Here is a 20127-nt window from a genome sequence, read left to right on the forward strand (position 1 = left end):
AGATTTAACACTATTAAACTCAAATCCCAAGATACATATATATGTGATTTTGACCGGCGCTTTAGAAGATTAACTGATCCCATCACTATTATTAATAACAACGTATGTATTTCTCCATTTATAAAAATAATTGTTACTATAATGGTTCTTTTATACGACAGTTTGTAAACCATAATAGCACTGGCAAACTACGATTTCAATTTCCTTTATTATGTTAACTTTACAGTAGTATAAAAACAGTAGCAATTTTTTATATTATTATTCATATTGTTGATATATATAATAGTAAAAAAGCAATGGAATCTAAAAGCATAATGTAACAATGGAAAAACCTCTTGTAATAAATAGTATAGAATAACACAATTTATAAATTATATTTAACCCATATATAAACTAAACTATATAGGAAAGAAGACATGTTTGATGTAGGTATAGCATGAATAATTTTATTGATACAATCATAACTGAACTTTAAGCATCAATTATCTCTGTCTACAAAGGAATCGATAGAATCTGAAATTTTCAATGACTGCAAGCAACTAACAGCAAACGACTGTCAGCATCAGGGTAAATCTGACCAATCTCGGATGACAAAGTTTCTCCTCGTGTAACCAAGGAGGAGTTTGGAAGAAAACAAGTCGCATTTATGCATTTATGGCATACGTATATAAATCATACTGCGTTAACATGCTAGTAGTGAAAGTGTGATTGCAATTCGTCTGACACTAGTCGCGTATAGCTAGTAGAAAGATCAAGATGCCCCATCCTCATCATTCTGTGATAGATATTGTCGAAGAAAAACAGTGGCATCTTATTTTTTCTATTGAAGGCTGGCGTCATTTGAAACTTGAAACTTTGAAAAGGTCGCTTACATTAGTCGTGAAATATTAATTTCATGTTGAAGATGTGCTGCAATCTGTCAAACGGTAACCACTTTTTAGTACATTATTGTTTCAGCCAATTAACCCTCAAGCAAGCTTTGTCTCTAAAGGTGGTCAGTGATCGTGTAAGTATAGGCTTTAACAAAGTTTCATGAAAAATATAATAAGAAATGTTTCAAAAGTTATCAAATTTCAGAGGGATTGAAATCTGGCACAACTTGCAAGTATTGAATCTTGCTTTGTTCTTGACATTTTGCAGCTCTTACAATATAATTGGAGAATATCTTCATAGCACTATTTGAAATTCAGAAATGAACATCAGTTGCGCGTTCATTCCATGGAAATTTCTATAATTGTCAGTACAGATATGTTATGGGTTGTTTTGAGAATTTACAGCATTCATCACTTAACACAATTTAACAGTCTTTGTTTTTACCATGTCGCAAAACTACACACAGTTCTCAAATCCTGGTGTGTGAAAATCTCAGCACTATTTAAATAGGGCAATGAAGATTTATCTCATTATTTTTATTGAATTATTGACTTTTTCAAACTACAAATTAATCAAATAAGTTCTCAAGTCGATCGTCTTAAGATTATTATAATGGTCGAGGTTTATCTATTTCAGAAGCCTCCTACATTATCTCAAATCGGCGGTGTCTGTTGAAAGAGATGCAAGACGTTATTAGTCGAATAGAATTATCATTAGTTGAAAGTGTCTTTAAGATGTTCGCCATGTAGTCAATTTCTATTGTGTCCCATCCTAGAAAACTTAGCAACTTCGGTATTGATTGATATACTAAAGTTGTGTGAAATTACCATTTCGCTTGATTACCGATCAGCTCAATTCACAACATTTTCATATATAGGATGTAAATAGAGTCTTTTACGCGATTTGTTCAATAGGTATCGTATTGCGACTCTATCACTCGACTTGGAATAAATGGTTAATTTTCCGCACCAAAGCCTTGTTTTATAGATGCCCGCGACTTCGATTTCCATCTTGTCGTGAAGAGGCTTTAATCGTTAGTTCTTCGCACGTCTTCGATGTTGCTTTTTCCTACTTTACTCGTAGACTCATAAGTGAAAAAACATCAAGTTCAATTGAAAGTAAGGATATCGATGAAAAATGTATGATAGACAATTTAAAAGTTACGGGTAAGTAGAATTTTCTTATTGAATTTTCACGTCAAGCGTACATTATAAACTACGAGTCTTGGTTGACAATTATTAGAAGGTAATGCGGCGAGAAATGTTGATGAAATACTAAAGGTCTTAGCGCTTCGTGTTTTCCTTACTGTATTCTACACAATATGTTTGGTTAATTGAGTATTTACCGCCAAAATAATGGAATCAATGTTCTGATTCTTTGACTGTATCAAGAACATATCAGACGACAAACAACCTTTATAAAAAATATTGTGGTCATTTTATACTTGGACGTGTTGAAGTAAGTACTTTTATAGTTAAGTTACTATTAAACATTGTATATACTTTAATTACATCATTTAGTTTTCAGATGTACCTTGAAGTTCTGAAGCAAAACTCCAACAAAAAAAAACTTTTATAAGAATTATCATGTTTCAATGTAACTTTTTAAAACTTTGATCTTATAATTACCGCTCCGGTATAAAATTGAATCTGTGAATTTTTTTTCGGTTGAGAATTCTGACACGTAATATTAAAAAAGTTATATTCAAAGTTCCATAACGTCACATATTATATAATTATGTAACGAGATTTTATAAACTGTTTTAGACCAAATGGATATTTTTTAGTTTTTTTTTCGTGTTGTTTTGTGTACTGAAAAAAATTGTACAAATTTGAATTTGAATATGCTACTAAAATGATTACATAAAAGTAATACAGAGTCAAATTTATGTTTTGATTATACCGTTATTAGGAAGGAGGACACTTTCTGAATGAATGATATGACACTTCAAGGTTACAATAAAGCAAATTTGCACAGGTAAATTATTCTTAGGTTTTTGTTAAGTTTTGAACAAGAACGTCTACCAAAATGTAAATTGTATGATCTTTAAACTTCTGAAGATGATGGTGTTAGTGTGCTTCACTACCAACTTTATCATACTAACCTGGTGTTCTGCTCAATAATCAAAAAGTCAGACATGAATTCATAAAATATTACTTTAGCAGATCTTTAAACTTCTCCAAGGAAAAACTGGTGTCATAAGTAATTTTCTGTATTATTTGTTCTCACCACTGGGAGTACATTTGAATTTACATAATTACACTAGCATGTTAAAATTCATTTGTATTTTATTTTACTGTATTTTACAGCTTAGCTATGGATTTACATTTTGTTTCTGAAACCCAAGAAGGGTTCGAAATGATTTTTTAGTCGAAGGCTTTCTTATCTGAATCGTTTTACTTGCATCGATTTTTTTATGGCTACCTTGTAATGTAACAGGTAACATATTTGTAAGATGAACAAATTTATATTCTTACTCCAATATGTTGGCTAGTTGCAGAAATCGCCAATCTGTGACGTTCTTACTTACAGATCATCAACTCTGTCCATTGTTGAAATTGTGTCTTTTATCACAGATTTATAACTTCTTGTAATTCATTCAGATCAACCTATTTCGTACTCTGAAACAATGCTAATTTAAATGTGAAGCATTTCCAATGAAATCAAACTGAAATCAGTATAAATGTAGCTATTTCCTATTTCAGTCTCTCATTCGTCTTTAGTTTTAATTTCACACTGAGATTTCCCATTCATCTTCTTAACGACTCTCAAGGGGCTGATTTTCCTACTGCTCTGTAAATAGAACGATTTGTATCTTATCGCACATTAACGATGAATTTGACAAATTAGTAAGAGAAGATATAGTTCAGTATGTGGATAGTACCGGTATAATGAATGATTTGCTACTATGATTTATAACTATTAATTACCTTATAAACGGTCTGTGGGCGGTCATTACTTATATATCTTAACAAAATTAGAAATGTTTCTGTTCATAATGAGTTTGAAATGTATCGGAACAAAAGGTCGCAAAGATTTGTTTCATTCAAAATTCGTGTGTTAGGAGTGCGGCTCACGAGTGAAGCGTAAGTCACCAATGCAAACCTAGACCATTTTGCGCTCGTGATATTTTCATGTACAAATCTTCTACAGTGCCTTGAAGACTGCTGTCTGCAACTAGTACGACAAAGTGTAACTACGTTTAAGATATGCCACACATGATGAAATCGTTTTTGAACTGTGAGGGTTAAAAGAATACTATTTCCTGATAAACTACAGTTTGTTTCTACGTCTTACAGAAGGAATTGTCTTAATGTTATTGATTAGAATACATTTATATTTCAACTCTGCATGCGATTTTTCTTTAAAAATTTAATCAATGTTTCAGAGTAGTTTAAGAATGTCTTTGAATTGTATTTGAATTTTGATTGGAAAAACTAAAAAATATGTTTTTTTCTCTTAGTATTGTGAACGTTATAATCTTTATTCCGTTTAGTACAAAACACACCAATATGCATTTAGCTATTAGCAGGCACAGATACAACACATCAATACTGTACATATTTACATCAGGCAAATAATGCCCACTACCAGGCAAACCATGCCAGGCAAACAATGCCTTACACTAGACAAAGAATGCCTTATATCAGGCAATGTCTAAAACCTACAATACATATAATAAGCAAACCATGCCTATTACTTAGCATAACACTGCTACAAATCAATCAACCAATGCCTAATACGTCAAGATAACGATATATATTTCAATATTTTCAAACATGCTAACTAAATTATTCACTGAAAAATTAAACGTGTTCGTCCTATGTCTGTCAATGCGCGAATGATAATGACCTAACCGATAACTCTTAAGTCATTTAATATTTATTAAGATAATCAAGCCCCTCTAACGCAATTTTATTTCGATCAAGAAAGAAAATATTTGTCTATTAATTCGTCGAAATCAAACAGAGGAAAATATATTGATTGATTAAAGAATGCTGTAGTTCTCACAATCTTTGACCATTATTTACCCTTGGCAGCAAGAATTGCGTCTTAGTTACCCATTGGGTCATTTTTAATTAAAGGAGAATAAGATCATGCTATTTGTAATGTCAATGTCACTCATAGAAAAAATGAATGTCAACATCTATATATATCACGTTCATGTCAGTGAAAATTTGACCGCACGAACATTTCATTGACATTTCAAAATCGGTATCGGTACAAAAAATATTACTTCTTTAAGATTCAATGCAGGTCCAACAGAATACCAAATGAATTCCAGGTTTTCCCTAGAGTAATTTCTTGTAGAATTTTTCACACTTAATGTTGATTTTATGTTGGTTGCATTTGTGGTGTTAATTAGATAGGACAAAATTTTTAAAACCGAACAAAACAACAATTACACATTGCACTATAACATAACAATGAATCGTTACGACCTTTTGTTTCTTGCTTTAATGAAAGTTAGCATTTATCGTTCAAGGTTGCTAATGAGTTTTAATTTATAAAATAATTTCAGTCAAGCAATTTTGCTGTCAAATCATGTACTATATGTTACGACAAATATACTTACATATCCTTTAATGCTGGTCAAGTCTTGCTAGAGATAATTCACTATGAATTTTTTGGGATGATAGCAGGCAATCTACATTAACGTTGGCATGTATTATATCCTATAAGCTAACTCATCATTATCTTAAAGCATAGATTAGCATCTCGCACGTAAAAAGTTCCTCACATGTTCGAATTTTTGCTTGGCGTGATAGAGAAACACTCTACCAACAGTGTATTAAATAGCGTTTTTGGTGAAAGTGGTTGTAAAAACAATACAATTGAAATTACGAAAGCACAGGCTTAGGAGAAAATTCAGAAACACCAATTACTGTAGGTGCAGAAAAAAGTGTCAAAAAATTATATAATGGGTTAGAGAATAGGCGATGGATACAGCAATTGATAGATGATGTAGTAGTTAGATATTCTAGTACGTTAGACCACTAATAAATTGGTAACATTGCTTTTAAAATCGCATGTTTCAGAAACTATGAGGTAATAATGATTATCATTTCACACTGTTGTATTGGAAATATTCTAACATTTGAGAGAGATCGCAGATTCATAATAGTGCACCAATGTTTTAGGGAAAGAAATAGATTTTATTATTTGAATAGACATTGATTAACTTATAATTATCTGTCAATGTTTTAAATAAATTATATATCATTAACCAAGTCTGATCACATTTTACTCAATTGATTTCATAGTCTGGTTTTATATAAATTCAATTTAGATTGTATCTTGTTTACGAAACAAAATTACATACCTGCTGGTGAAACGTAATTAATGATCAAATATATTTATCTTAAGGTGACGAAGTGCTCAGCCTAAATGAGTAACTTAGATATGAGGTCTCTGGCAATCGTTTCGACTCTGAAGATGTCTCTTTGTATCAAAGATATACACAACTTCCATCAAAGAACTCAAATGTTTGGCGAATATGTTTTAAAATGTACGACGTTAAAACATCAGTCATGAAACAGGGGACGTCCATAAATGGTAAGAATATGAGCCAACATCTATCAATATCATGGACTATTCTCGGGATCTTACACTATAATATAGCCAGTCTGATCAGACGTGACCGACAATGAATGGTTTTGTTCAATTAAATAACTCAGACCTTCTAATCATCAACCACGTCACGTTGGACAAAGTAAATATACATCAGTATAATATACCCAAATAAACCACTCTGTTGAGTTGGGTTGGTACGGCACTCGTTATGAAAAGGGAACAAATCAGATCTAATCATCTGTAAACTTAAAATACTTAATATATCAGAGTTATCAATACCTTAAAAATTACTTGTATTGGTTTTGTTTTATGTAATATGATAAAAATCAAGCAAAACAATTCCGTTTATCAAAATCTCATACAATCATGGTAAAATCGATAATAAAGTAGTAAAGTAGTCGACTCCTCCAAAGAGAAGTGTCATCAGGTGTTTCGAAAAGTGTAAGCATATGGCCTGCTTCGCGCACGACACCCGCCACTACTATACAGTAAAACTATACAACATCATGAGATACAATCAAACCAATTTATGCCTGACCAAACAAATCAGCCAAGATGCCCAGAAGTTCTCTATAACAACCATAAAATGTCTTAAATGAAGTTTGAAGTCTATGTGTCAAGTAACCCTACTTAAGCATTTTCAAAGTCAAATCTCGATATCTTGCCAGAAAGTCTTCATAAAGCGGACAGGCTCTGTCATAGCGGATGAGTTGTGAAACTTGCAGACAACAAAAACACTGCCAGGTTTTCCCGATGTTCACAAGTTGTACTGATACAATAAGTTTTAACTGAAGAAGTAATAGGTACATAGTTTTAATACGGAACTCAATCAATATCATTTTTGGTCATTTATCTGGTTTAAAACCATTATACGTAAGTTTACATATGCGATAAGTCACTATAATTCGTATCACACAAGTATAGACAATACGAGTCTTCGTGAAGAAATAATTGTAATCGGAAACCTTTATGTGAGTAGACTTGGATCTTAAGATTGAAGGTGATATGACAGTTATCCGTCTCGATTGCTGATCTGGAAAAATAGTTGTACTTCTTGTTTCTAGAGACACAAATGTAGTATGTCATCAAGTAGGCTACGTATATAGAAGCCCTATTGCTAATCAATTAAAACAAGCACTTATAGAGGATTAGTTAAGACTGTGATGTGGGCGGCTTATTAACTCTAGTAACCATGTTTTAGATTACAGTCTATAAGATCTGAAGTTGATGGAGTATAGAGATCTATCATCAGAGACAATAGTTTTGGTGTCGAAGAATTACCAAGAAACATTTTTGCGTGCGAATTTGATTTCAACACTTTGGGAACGATTGAGTTCACTTTTGACTGTGTAAACTAAGTTAGAATATTCAAGAAAAACTTTTAGTCACCGGAAAATATTATATTGTAAGTAGTAATGAAATTTTTGAAATATGAAAAAAAGCAATTAGTTTAATAGAGGGACTTGAGTGATTTTACAACAGAAGCATTAGTTTAATCGTGATAACTTATCCCCTTTTAACTAATACCTTTGCCATCCAGTTCACAGCATCCATGGTGACATACAATACACTTTTACTATCAAAGTTTTAATAATTTTTAAAAATGTATTCAATTAGGCGCTAGGTTTAACTACGTACTATTACCATTCTAATGGAAGTCTATTCTAATTCTTAATTTATAGATCCGACAACTCTTGTAAAAGGACGTTGATACATTATTGTTATTAACTTAGGTCATCATTATTTGCATGTTATTCTTTGTTCCGAGTTATATTTAAGAAAGTGGTTTCCATCATTTAAAATTGTGGTTATACATGTAAACCATAGAAACGACCAAATTATCGCGGATGAAAAATGATGTCCTTACTCTTCATTCCTGAACTACAATCGATCATTTCTTACAGGCATTCTTAGTGATCATAATAAAAAATGGCTGCCGTTTAACGTATGCAATATGCAACCCCAATTATTCCTTTTGAGACATGTATCTAATATTTGTTCATGTTTGGAATTGAGAACAATCATAGCATGCAAGATAAAACCACACGTGTTTAATGAATAAATATAGCAATATAATTATTATTCAGAGATGACTCTCCGATATTATGAGAAATTGGCTGGAAATATAAGTAAACTGAAATTAAGTTTGACAAAAGGAAATTATGTAGACATGAATGAATGCATGCATATCAACAAATAGATAAGGATACGTTTTATACGCCCACATGGAAAAGTGGAAGTATATTGCAATCGCCCCTGTCAGTTGGTCCGTCTGTCTGTTCACATATTTCTTGTAGGCACGATATAGAGACAACAGTTATCAGACCTTGATGAAAATTGGTATTCATGTCTATATTGGTGAAATCTCGGTCAAGTTCGAAAATGATTATCGGATTAACGGTTTCAGAGTTATTGCCCGTGACTTAGTAAAAACGCGTCAAATTTGGTCCGTAGGCACAATAGAGACTACAGTTTGTATCTAATCTTGTTATGCATGTACATATTGACGAGATTTCGGTCAAGTTCAAAATTGGTAATATTCGGAAGAACAGTTTCAGAGTTATTCCCCTTGTGTGTACGTCGATGAGATATTGTTCATGTTTGATGAATTGTTTTTGAAATTTTGCATTGACTTTTAAATATTCTTAAGATTATTTTAAAATTCATTATTAAGCCACTTAAGACTGACAGCTGGTAGTGAGCGTATGTTACCCTGTCTAGCAAGCTATCTTAATTTATTTGAATAGATGAGATATGTAATTGTAAGTCTAATAATATACATATATCTTGTCTCTTTTCCAGAAGTTCCTCTACAATATGTAGTTATTCCGATCATAAATGGACAATGTTATTATTGTCTGCCGTGATAAAAGGATTAATAACACATATTCCTGTAATTGCTTTGTGTTCAGTAACATTTATTTGTTTTATTCTCTTGGCGTAAGAATTAATTTAAGTATCCCATTTCAAAACCATGAAAGAATTGGTGTATCGAAATTCTGGTTTGTCTTTCAAGGTCTGTGGTTCCATGGCTTCTTTTCATTGGTCAGTGACTCAAATAGATTTAGTGTTTTTTTATATGTATCGATCAGATAACTTTATTTTGAAATTGGGTATCAGTGGTATCAAGATGTTCAATTACAAGGGTGGTAATATGAAACTAGGTATAAGAAACTATATAATAAAATTCCGTACTAGCAAGACAATTCCTCGAAACAAAATATCTTCCAAAGTATGACAAAATCGTGAGTTAAAGTTGTACAGTAGTTGACTTATTCTTAATTTAGTGAAATCAGTTCGAATTTACATGTTTATATAAATAATGTTTTTTTTTTTTTAAACAGGATCAAAATGTATGGTAATATAAAAAAAAACATATTGCAAATGTTGCCATAAATATTATTCCAAAAGAAAGTAAATAATATCAATATAATATTTCAATATTTAGTTTAATCTGCCATATAAGAGCCCACAAACGTCATTGTGTGGTTGATTAAGCAGACTTACAAGTGCTTTATTCCCAAAAGCTTGAAGCCATGTTTCAGAATTATGACTGAAATCCAGCAAAGAAGAAGTGTGGGACATTTAGCCCAGGGATTCAATGGCTGAGATATGATTAATGTTATTTTTGTAAAAAGAAAACTGTTGTGATAACATTCAGGCATATAGAGACACATAAATATACACAGGGCATATGTCCGACACTAATAAAATCTATACACGGAAATTAATAAGGAAGTATGTAAACATTGAAATAAAATCCACAGTAGAAGATAATTTAAAGTAAAATTGTAAAATCGTTAAAGACGCAATTTGTTTTTCACAAGCTAGTGATCAAAGCCTTTCAGTAGGTCCATAGCATAAAGAAAGTATGAATTATCTTTTCGTCCGAACATTAAGTTGATGGTTTTCGGTACATTGGAAACTACGCTAAAACATAATGGTTTTACAATGTTCTGAAAAAAACAATATGTACAAGAGACATTAAATATTATAAGTAATATATATATACTATTATTAATATAATATTACCCGATAAAGTAATATTATGTTCATAATTGTTCAAGGTTTTTGAAAGATGATCGTTAGAAATAGGTTATAAACCAGAAAAAGATTGTGCCAAGGCGTACTATTCATAGAGCTGTAAAACATTAACGTAAGTGCAAATTGATTTGAAGAAAATGTGCATGTAAGAAAATTTCAGCGTAATGCGTCTGTTCTCACAATATAATGATAACGATGTCCCATTAGACCTAATTATTCAATGAAAAAGCATATTTACCAGTTAATTATACTTTGTTCACTTATCTGGTTTTTCTGCACATTACTTTAAGAAAGAATTCTAGACTATGTAAAACTTTCAAATATAGTTGCGCCCCATTCGGCAATCCTCGGCAATTTCCGTAAAGCGAAATCGGGTAATGAATGGTGGTCTTTTAGGGCGAGACTCTTTACTTCCGGTATCTATAAGCAGCAATTTGTCAAGTGAGATTTATACCTAAATACAGTCAATAAAAAGCTTTTTGGGAGATAAAACCGACACTTTCTTATGCATTTAATGCTATATTAGTGACTATCGGTTACACAATTACATTTTATTTTCAGTTTTATTCCATATCTTACGGATGTTTTGTTTTTATTGACACGTGACAATATTGGCATAGTTCCGACAAACTAACATTAATATTGTCGCCAATATTGTCGAAGGGTTCGATACCTGAAAAGAGAGAGGTAACCTTTCAACCCGTTTTTTCTGTCAGTGATGAGATTCTGACGGTCTGTTGAGACCAACCTAGATTAAAACCAACGACCACCATTAGATACTCACACTGTTACTGTGCTACAAACTACTCTTAAATAAAGAAGACTGTCCTGATTAGACCGTCTTCATAAGCTCAACCAGTCGGTCATAAAACTCAATTTCAGTTTGATTTGGTTGCGCAATTGGGCATTCCGTACAAATTAGTTTTTAAAAAGTCCTGCTGCAATAAAAGACCAAATGTTTTGGACTTCATGTTACCAGGTTGAACAAAAATGTCTTCATTTTGTAAAAAGATGCACCCAACTCTCCCGAGTTATACACAATAGCAGCATTTATCTTTCAGCATCGTTAACTCCTTATTTATATTTCTTGTAGAATCTACTCAATAGGCAGATCGCTTGATTTCGTTCTCTCAATAACCTGTTAAAAGATATAATATTCTAGTCTTACATGGGTTATTGAAATATTGACAGAAGCTAACTTGTTAATCAACATTGATTCTACTTGTGATATTCCCCATAAAACTGCCTATGATTTATATACCTAGCCTAGCTTACTGTAATTATTATTTATTACTCAAATCTTCAATATTGACATGTCTTTGAATCGTTAATTTTTATAGATCTTGTTTACAATGCCTTTCGATAATTGCCTGAAAAAACGTCCGTGCAAGAGATTGGATTTAAGTTCAAGCATGGTTTATCAAAGATTTTTTAAAGAGTGTCAAGTTAAACTTTTCAAGGAAGTTGTCATTGTTAGATCATCGGAAGTGTAACAATCTTTATTTTTACACAGTAGAACAGGTTGTTTCCGTCGTATATAAACTAAGAAAAAGGTTCATTCGTTCTTGGACCAGGTTTGAATTCTCAGTACAGTACATTAAAATGTCTGTTCTGAAAGAATGAAATAATGAATAATAACGATTTTATCAATTGAGCATACCTAATCTTTAAAAAAAATGAAGTGATGTTGTGTGGTTGAACTACTGACTTCGCACACTCGTAGATGAAAATTTGGAATGTCAGCTTCTTAATAGAATGACTTTACGTCTTTACAAATACAAACATAAGTACACATTATCCTTTCAAATTTATATTTTCAGCGTACACTTTTGGACATTTTGGTTGTAATTTCTGGGAGGGTAGTGCGTTTCTATTCAATGTGAATTTTAACAAATTTATATTGTTTACAGCGCAAAATTATGTTGAGTACTCTTTTGCCTCTGACTTAGTACTAAGATGTGTTATATTGTAGAAGTCCATCTTTAAGATTGAGGTCTGTCTGTATCTTGTTTTGTCTATATCGGTAAAATGTAACCGAATCTCCTGGTAAAATCAAGCAGTATTGATCGAAATAAATTCTTCATTGTGCATGTCTTAATCAAATCTTCCTATTAGACAGGTTTATTGACATTTATCAATAAACAGTCTTATTATGCATAAATAAGATGTAGACGGTATGTGAGATACGAGGTACTTGAAAATCTAAGAATACACCAGAACCAAAGTAATAATACAGTCCTGTCACTTAACTAAACACGAATCCCAATCATTTTTATGTATCATTACACACTGAAATTCCTCCAGATCTATCATGTAAACATCCGTCCTCATGTATATTGATAAGATGTATGACATTGATTTGACACTCTCCATCATATGGTCCCTGATTTATTGTCCCTAATGTTATAAAATACGTCAGAAGTCTATTTTGTCCACTAAGAAACTTTAAGAGATAGTAGCGCATTGGGATCTGATAGAACATAACATAGCCTAATATCACGTAGTTGGTTATCACTAAATTCGAGCTTCATAATCTGATCTTATTTAAAGTACAGTCATGTCGGTATGCGGGTAGTGTAACGAGAAGCATTCTCACTTATCTTATTTTTTGGTCATATATCAGGTTATATTGAAATTCAGTTAAAACCTAATGGAGCTATTTTATTTTGAGATCACAAGGGTTATCGTGGGGGTTAAATTTCGGAATTATCACAAACTATTGTAACAATTACATCTACAATATGCTACCATATTACGGGGCTTTATATTCGAAAAGCGATAAAATCAAACCTAATCGTCATTTCATCAAAATCAATGGATTCTAGAGTATTAACGAGGAAATTTAAAATTTCTGTACTTGATCATGACGAGTATGAAATGAATTTTAAATCTCTATCTTGAAAGATTATTATACTTTATAGTAAGAATGACGTCAAACTCCATATAGCATTTTAATCGTTTTTAACGGCTTATCTTATATCATGAATTTCGATGAAACTAAATTGAAATTAAAATTGGCTTGTCTAGTTAAAGCATACACTTCCATGGCAGTTGACTCCAATAACAACCTGTAGAGTGAGCATGGCAACTTTATCGAAGACAATTAAGAGTTCCGCCATAACCTACACTCAGTTCATTGTGATACTATGTATCGGTAAAATACATCCGATCTCCACTTTCAACGGAAATTGCGTACCTGCAAGTATATGTTTAAAGATACAGTGTTGAGTCATGTTGCAATAAACGTAGAGAGATTGTAAGTGCGTAAAAATTATCAATTTCAATAAATATCACTAAGATTCTGACCTTACGCTACTAAGACAAGCTAAATCTCTAGATCAGACATGAATTGCTTCAATTATTTTCTCCCCTGCTTAGAAATACAGGAATTGAGTTATTTAATAGCCTACATTCTAGGGTTTTGTATATAATGAGGTATATTTATTCCTGATTGGGAATCTGACGCGAGTTCTCATCGTATGATTGTCTTCTCGTATTATACTACAAATATTGCCATGTCTTTTACCGGTCACTAATATGGAGCTAGATATTTTAGAAATCAAGCTTGAAATTTTACTGTACTACGGCTATAATACTGCTCATTGTTAAATTTGTTGATTTCTTAAATCAATACCGCAGTTCTGAAACATTGTAAAATATAACCGTTCTGAAACATTGTAAAATATAACCGTTCTGAAACATTGTAAAATATAACCGTTCTGAATCATTGTAAAATATAACCGTTCTGAAACATCGTACAATATCACAGTTCTGAATCATTGTACAATATCACAGTTCTGAATCATTGTACAATGGCACAGTTCTGAAGCATTGTACAATGGCACAGTTCTGAAACATTGTACAATACCACAGTTCTGAATCATTGTACAATATCACAGTTCTGAAGCATTGTACAATGGCACAGTTCTGAAACATTGTACAATACCACAGTTCTGAATCATTGTACAATAACACAGTTCTGAAACATTGTACAATACCACAGTTCTGAATCATTGTACAATAACACATTTCTGAAACATTGTACAATACCACAGTTCTGAAATCATTGTACAATACCACAGTACTGAAATATTGCACAATACCACAGTTCTGAAACATTGTACAATATCACAGTTCTGAATCATTGTGCTATACCACAGTTCTGAAACATTGTGCAATACCTGAAATATTTTTACTATACTAGAATATTGCACAGCACATTACTTACACGTTTAAAGACCCTCTACAAGAATATGCCTAGCATAGTCGCTTCTCAGAACTAAATGAGCGATACTTACACTTTGTTATCTCTCGTTGAAAATTGTACGGAATCTGGAATGCAATGTCACGAGGACTATCACCCATACGGCAGCAAGCAAGACGACATTGTTAGTGTAAAATGAACAAATAAATTTAGAACAGTCATGTTCGTCTGAAACATTCAACATTCTACTCGTGTCTAATAATATGAAAAGGGTATTATCTTCAATGTGTTACTTCATTTATCTCAGATTGAATAATGAGGAATAAGATCAGTTCAGTCTACGCTTCATTTCAGGAACAGACACTGCAAATGGTTGATCTTATTTACACCCCTTTTCTTACCCCATATAAATCCTTATAATTGTCTAAAATCCTATGATAGATTTCAAAGCACTGTCCCTTGAAAAAGGTCAAAATACCCACCCCCTTCCCTTATGGGTAATTACACTCTGGTCTAAATGATAGAAGTCCAATATAATTTGGCAGCTTCCTAAATAAAATTTACTCTTACGGTGTAGTAAACAGTGCTAGGTATGGGGACAAAACATTGTTCTTTGAAACAATGCTCAATGTGTAATTTTGTGATCAAGTTACACAGTAAGTCATTAGTTTGTGGTAAATATAAAGGGATGGTGGAAGTGAACATTAATATGTAAAATTCGACATGACATAGATGTGGTCGAGGTGTTTATTGATTCAAGTGACTTGAGTATTACTGTTTCATGTCTCAATATTACAAAACTTGGACCACTCCATCATGGAAAAAACGTTCAGTCGTTCGGATCGGATCGGCGGTACACGTTAAAGACCCCTTGGCAGTTTGAAACCAAAATGTTGCTCACTGCAGGGGGTTGTCCATCCTTATTAGCCCAATTAGATGCTGAAGGCTAGGACGTAAAACTCCATTCATTTCATTTCATATTTGGCCTACTCCATATACTCGTCTCAAACAAGGATGTTCTATATAGATTATAGATAAATGTCCATTTGTACTTAATACGAGAAACCCATCAAAGCGTCTGTCACAATTCTAAAATACAATAAAGAACACACAACATCACTTAAAACCAACTAAATCTCATTCAAAAACCTAGACAAATTGAAAGAAAACAGATCTATAGAATTTTAATGGTTAAATTGAACATTCAAAAGGTTTAAAGTTTTATTTAATTTTTATTGTAGCACATTACAACGACAAGTGTGTAGGATGCACAGAAAATTGTTATTTTTCTTTTATTCATTCAATTCGACCTTGGTCAAGGCAGTTAAGATGTTTCCCACCCCCCTAAAGATAACACCACAGACAGAAAGATCAGTAAATAACAATGTGATTACACATGGGTACCAGAAATAGAATTTAAGAATTTAATATTGAAATAAAAAAAAAACATTTTAATTTAAAATTATCGCATTAAAAGATCAGATAAAACAGATTAAAAATGAGAAATAGAAGAGAGAAATTTTTTGTTTAAGATGATCGTATTTCGTATTACTTATTTGTTTTATAATATTGAAACTTTTCTATGACACTTGCATAACGTGTCTGGGTCTCTCCGAAATGCTTTCGTCATTACTTAAAAAGATTAGCTTCATATAGGAAATTAGAGGAAAGTGGATGAAATTCTGTTCTTCTGCATATTGAAATATGTAATCTGGAAGTATGTTGATAAATTCATGTGTATATAAATTTAGAACAATCCTAATTAACATGTGATGTGCGTACTCTTCTTGAATGAGATAAGAAGTCTGATCTAAGAGAAATTGATTCAAATATCAAATATTTACAAAAGGATTTAAATCTATGCAGGAAAAGTACTTATATAATGTTTCCAAATGGGGAAATGAACAGAACTTTACAATAATGACTTCGTTAGCTAGTTAAATCAGATAGTAAAAGACAAATTGACGGATGTATTTCCCCGCCACCGGATATTATTATCCGACTGAGCACAGTAAAATACTGATTTGAAACATAACCTTTTTCTTGAACACAGATATTGAAATAGTTTGTAACCAAATAACAATTAGTGAAAAACCGAACTGATTCACACAAACTACTATAGCACCGACGTGATACATTACTTTGAGTACCAGAAATGAAATATAAAGAAAGAATGGACAAGGTCTTTGTCCTCTGCCAAGCAATTGTGTATCGTTGGTCGTCAGAAAAGTTCTAATGCAACAACTAGTGCCCTGTGTCGACTCAGAATCCCAATCATCTAAATAAAAAAGATATTGGCCTGTTTTAAAATGTGTTATTAAACTTGGTCCACATTGTAACCATTTCTTACTTACTTCAATTGTTTTAATTTTCATTACAGAATAACATATGCATTGACTTGTTTTTTTTTATTTTATTTTATTTTTTTTTTTGCTTGGAATAGCCACCAATATCAAATTCTGTGATAAAATTGGATGGACATTTTATTTATTATAGTAATAAGCGATGATATAAAACTACCACATTTATGTGGATTGTAGAGGACTATATAACTGTGTTTAGGTATTTTCTTGAAAGTATTAGATTTGTTTAAGAAAGATTATTTTGTCATAAAAAAATACTGACTAATATTACCGAGTTAGTGAGCTGGAGACAGATTACAGTTCAATGATGGCTAAAATTGTTTGATGTTAGTTGAAACGACGAAGAAATGAAAGTGTATAATTCTTGGTAGAAAAGCAATTCATCACTCTATATCGTCCTGGAAGATTGATATGTTGAACGACAAAAGTACCATCCTCTAGAGATTGTCTTTGAATTTTATTATCTACTTTTTTACTCATTGGCATTAGTAAAAAAAATAGATAGTGATATATCGTTATTTTATTGACGGACATATTTTCACTTAGTTGAATATTGAATATTTTGAACATCACTTCATTCAATTTCCCCAATACATTTCATAAGGACTATCGAATATTAGGTATTGTACATAGATATTTTGTATCAGGAGAGAGGTTATTTAGACGAAAGCCTGTTCCCCAATCCTTGTTATATTTATGTGAATAAAATATTGTTTAAAAAAAAGAATATCGAAAGGAAGTATTTATCAGAGTTTTATCATATTATATATCTATTTAGCATGTTGTTTTACATCCTGGATCAATGTTTGTATAACGGACTTGAATGATTCCATGAACATCTTGTTATTGGTTTTAATTTTACGGCTGTTTGAAAGATTAAAGAAATCGATTCTATTATTCTGGGTAAACTGAGAAAACTTTCACTTTGAACGTCAAATAAACGTGGTATATTGAGTGAGTGAATGAAATAATTATTCTATGCTAGAAATCTCTGACCAATGACTTATTGTCGATATTTAGAAATCGTCACGTTTTCTAGCGACCTTATCTTTCACCTTGTGTCAACATCGATTCCTTTACATTGACTTATGTCGTGATGGTCACATCAACGTATTCATCAGTACTTGACTTTTACTATGTCTTCCTGGTAATTGTTCAATTTGTCGAAATTTGTCCAACACGATATCATAAAAACAACTCAATATTAAGGTCATTGCTCAATCTCCAACTCAAACTTGTGCAACAATAAGTATTGTACAGTAATTCTTACACAGCGAATGATTAATCATATCCAGTTATTATCGTAGAAAAGTGGGCTGTCAATTTACGAATTGGTCTTGATTATTGAACTCTGATGTATCATAAATGACACCAGAATGTTTTTTTGAATAATGATGGATGGTTTCCCGCGTAAAGTAGATAACATCGATTTTCTCTACATTTGACTTCGACTCGAGGTTTTGGCATTAATGACAGAGGTGGAGATTTCAAGTTTAACAAACTATAAAACCATGCTTACGTCCGATGTAACGATGAAAACCTACTAGAATGATTACAATAGCACCATCTAATCATAAACATAAAACTTAATCAGTTTGTCGCTTGTTGTCATTTACTTTATTCTGTAATTTCATTGCTAATATTCTACATTATCTAAAGACAAATAAAGTTATATCATCATGGGCCATCATCTTTCTTATTACAAATTGACATTAATTCTTAGTTGAAACTTTGTACATTCCTTTGTTAATATCATACATTGAAATTGAATCATAAAACACTGGAAACTCAAATTGAAAGAGTTGCTTTTTGTAAGTTTCAATGTGATATGAAGTAGAAAACTTCGTGATAAAGGGAATAAGGTTGCTGTGAACTTAAATTGAATAATCTAACTTGATGCATGGTAATACATAAATTTCTATTACTTATACAATATATCACTAGATGTTGTAATATAACTAATTAGGTTATTTTCTAACTAATTTGAAGAAGCTGTTGAAGAATGTGTTGAAGCAGAAGAGTATAATTATTTTGTCTGAGTCTTGTATAATATTATGCTTACTTATTAACTCACTTTATGTAAGGAGACGTCGGTCGGACATAGATTATACGCTTATACTTATATTGAAGCAGCGCATCGCCTTCTTTTTATTATTTTAAATTGGATAGATGCAGCTGATATTATTCTCTTATATCGAGCTTCCATTCTTCTAAGACCTTTAGATTAGTTTATAACTTGATTTGGTTGAAAGGCTTTTGAATTAATTGCATGATTTGATGGTATAGTTTATGTTTTAAGGATTTGGGATGAATAAAGATGTATATTTGAAGAACTTGTTATATTTTCAGAAATGTATGGAGATATATATATATAAAGAATAGTAATCTATGGACTGTCCAGTAAAATCATGTGTGTCCAGTATATATATTTGTGGATATATTTTTCACTGACCTGGATAATCATAAATGGTGAGTATTATTTTTTTTCCTTTCGAAATCTGACTGAGATTAAATTGCTTGGAAAATATCAATCTGACAAATCAACACAAGTGCCTTCTTAACAAGAAAAACAACTAAAGTTCTGTGGATGCTGTTGGTAACTTCAACAGGGTATGTTAGTCATAAAGTCCCAAAAATCATTGATTAAACTGAAGGGTTTTGATGTTGACGTCTGTTCTGTTGTATGTACATATGGTGGGTCGTGTGTTATGAAACTATTCCGACAAGTACATACAATTTCACTTTAATTTTAAGAAAAGTGAAAACCGTTTTAGAGAAAGAAATATCCATAAATTTGATTTAATGGCTTAGTGATTTTCATAATCGAATTTTTGTTTTTTCGGTGATGGAAATCTTGGGAAATAATGTGTTTTCTACTTAATCTTTTCATCACAAACACTTCATTTTCTCTTGTGCTTGATTTCGTCTTCAAGGCATGATAATAAAGTATAAATTTTAGTTCTAGACTAATATATATTTTAATAACCCCAAGGCTCCTTCTTACCTTTATTCTATCTGATAGAGAACATTATAAACAGTATATAACTCTACTCAAATTGATGTATAGCC

Source organism: Lottia gigantea (assembly GCF_000327385.1).
Source record: "Lottia gigantea unplaced genomic scaffold LOTGIsca_1, whole genome shotgun sequence".
NCBI classification, from domain to species: Eukaryota; Metazoa; Mollusca; class Gastropoda; family Lottiidae; genus Lottia; species Lottia gigantea.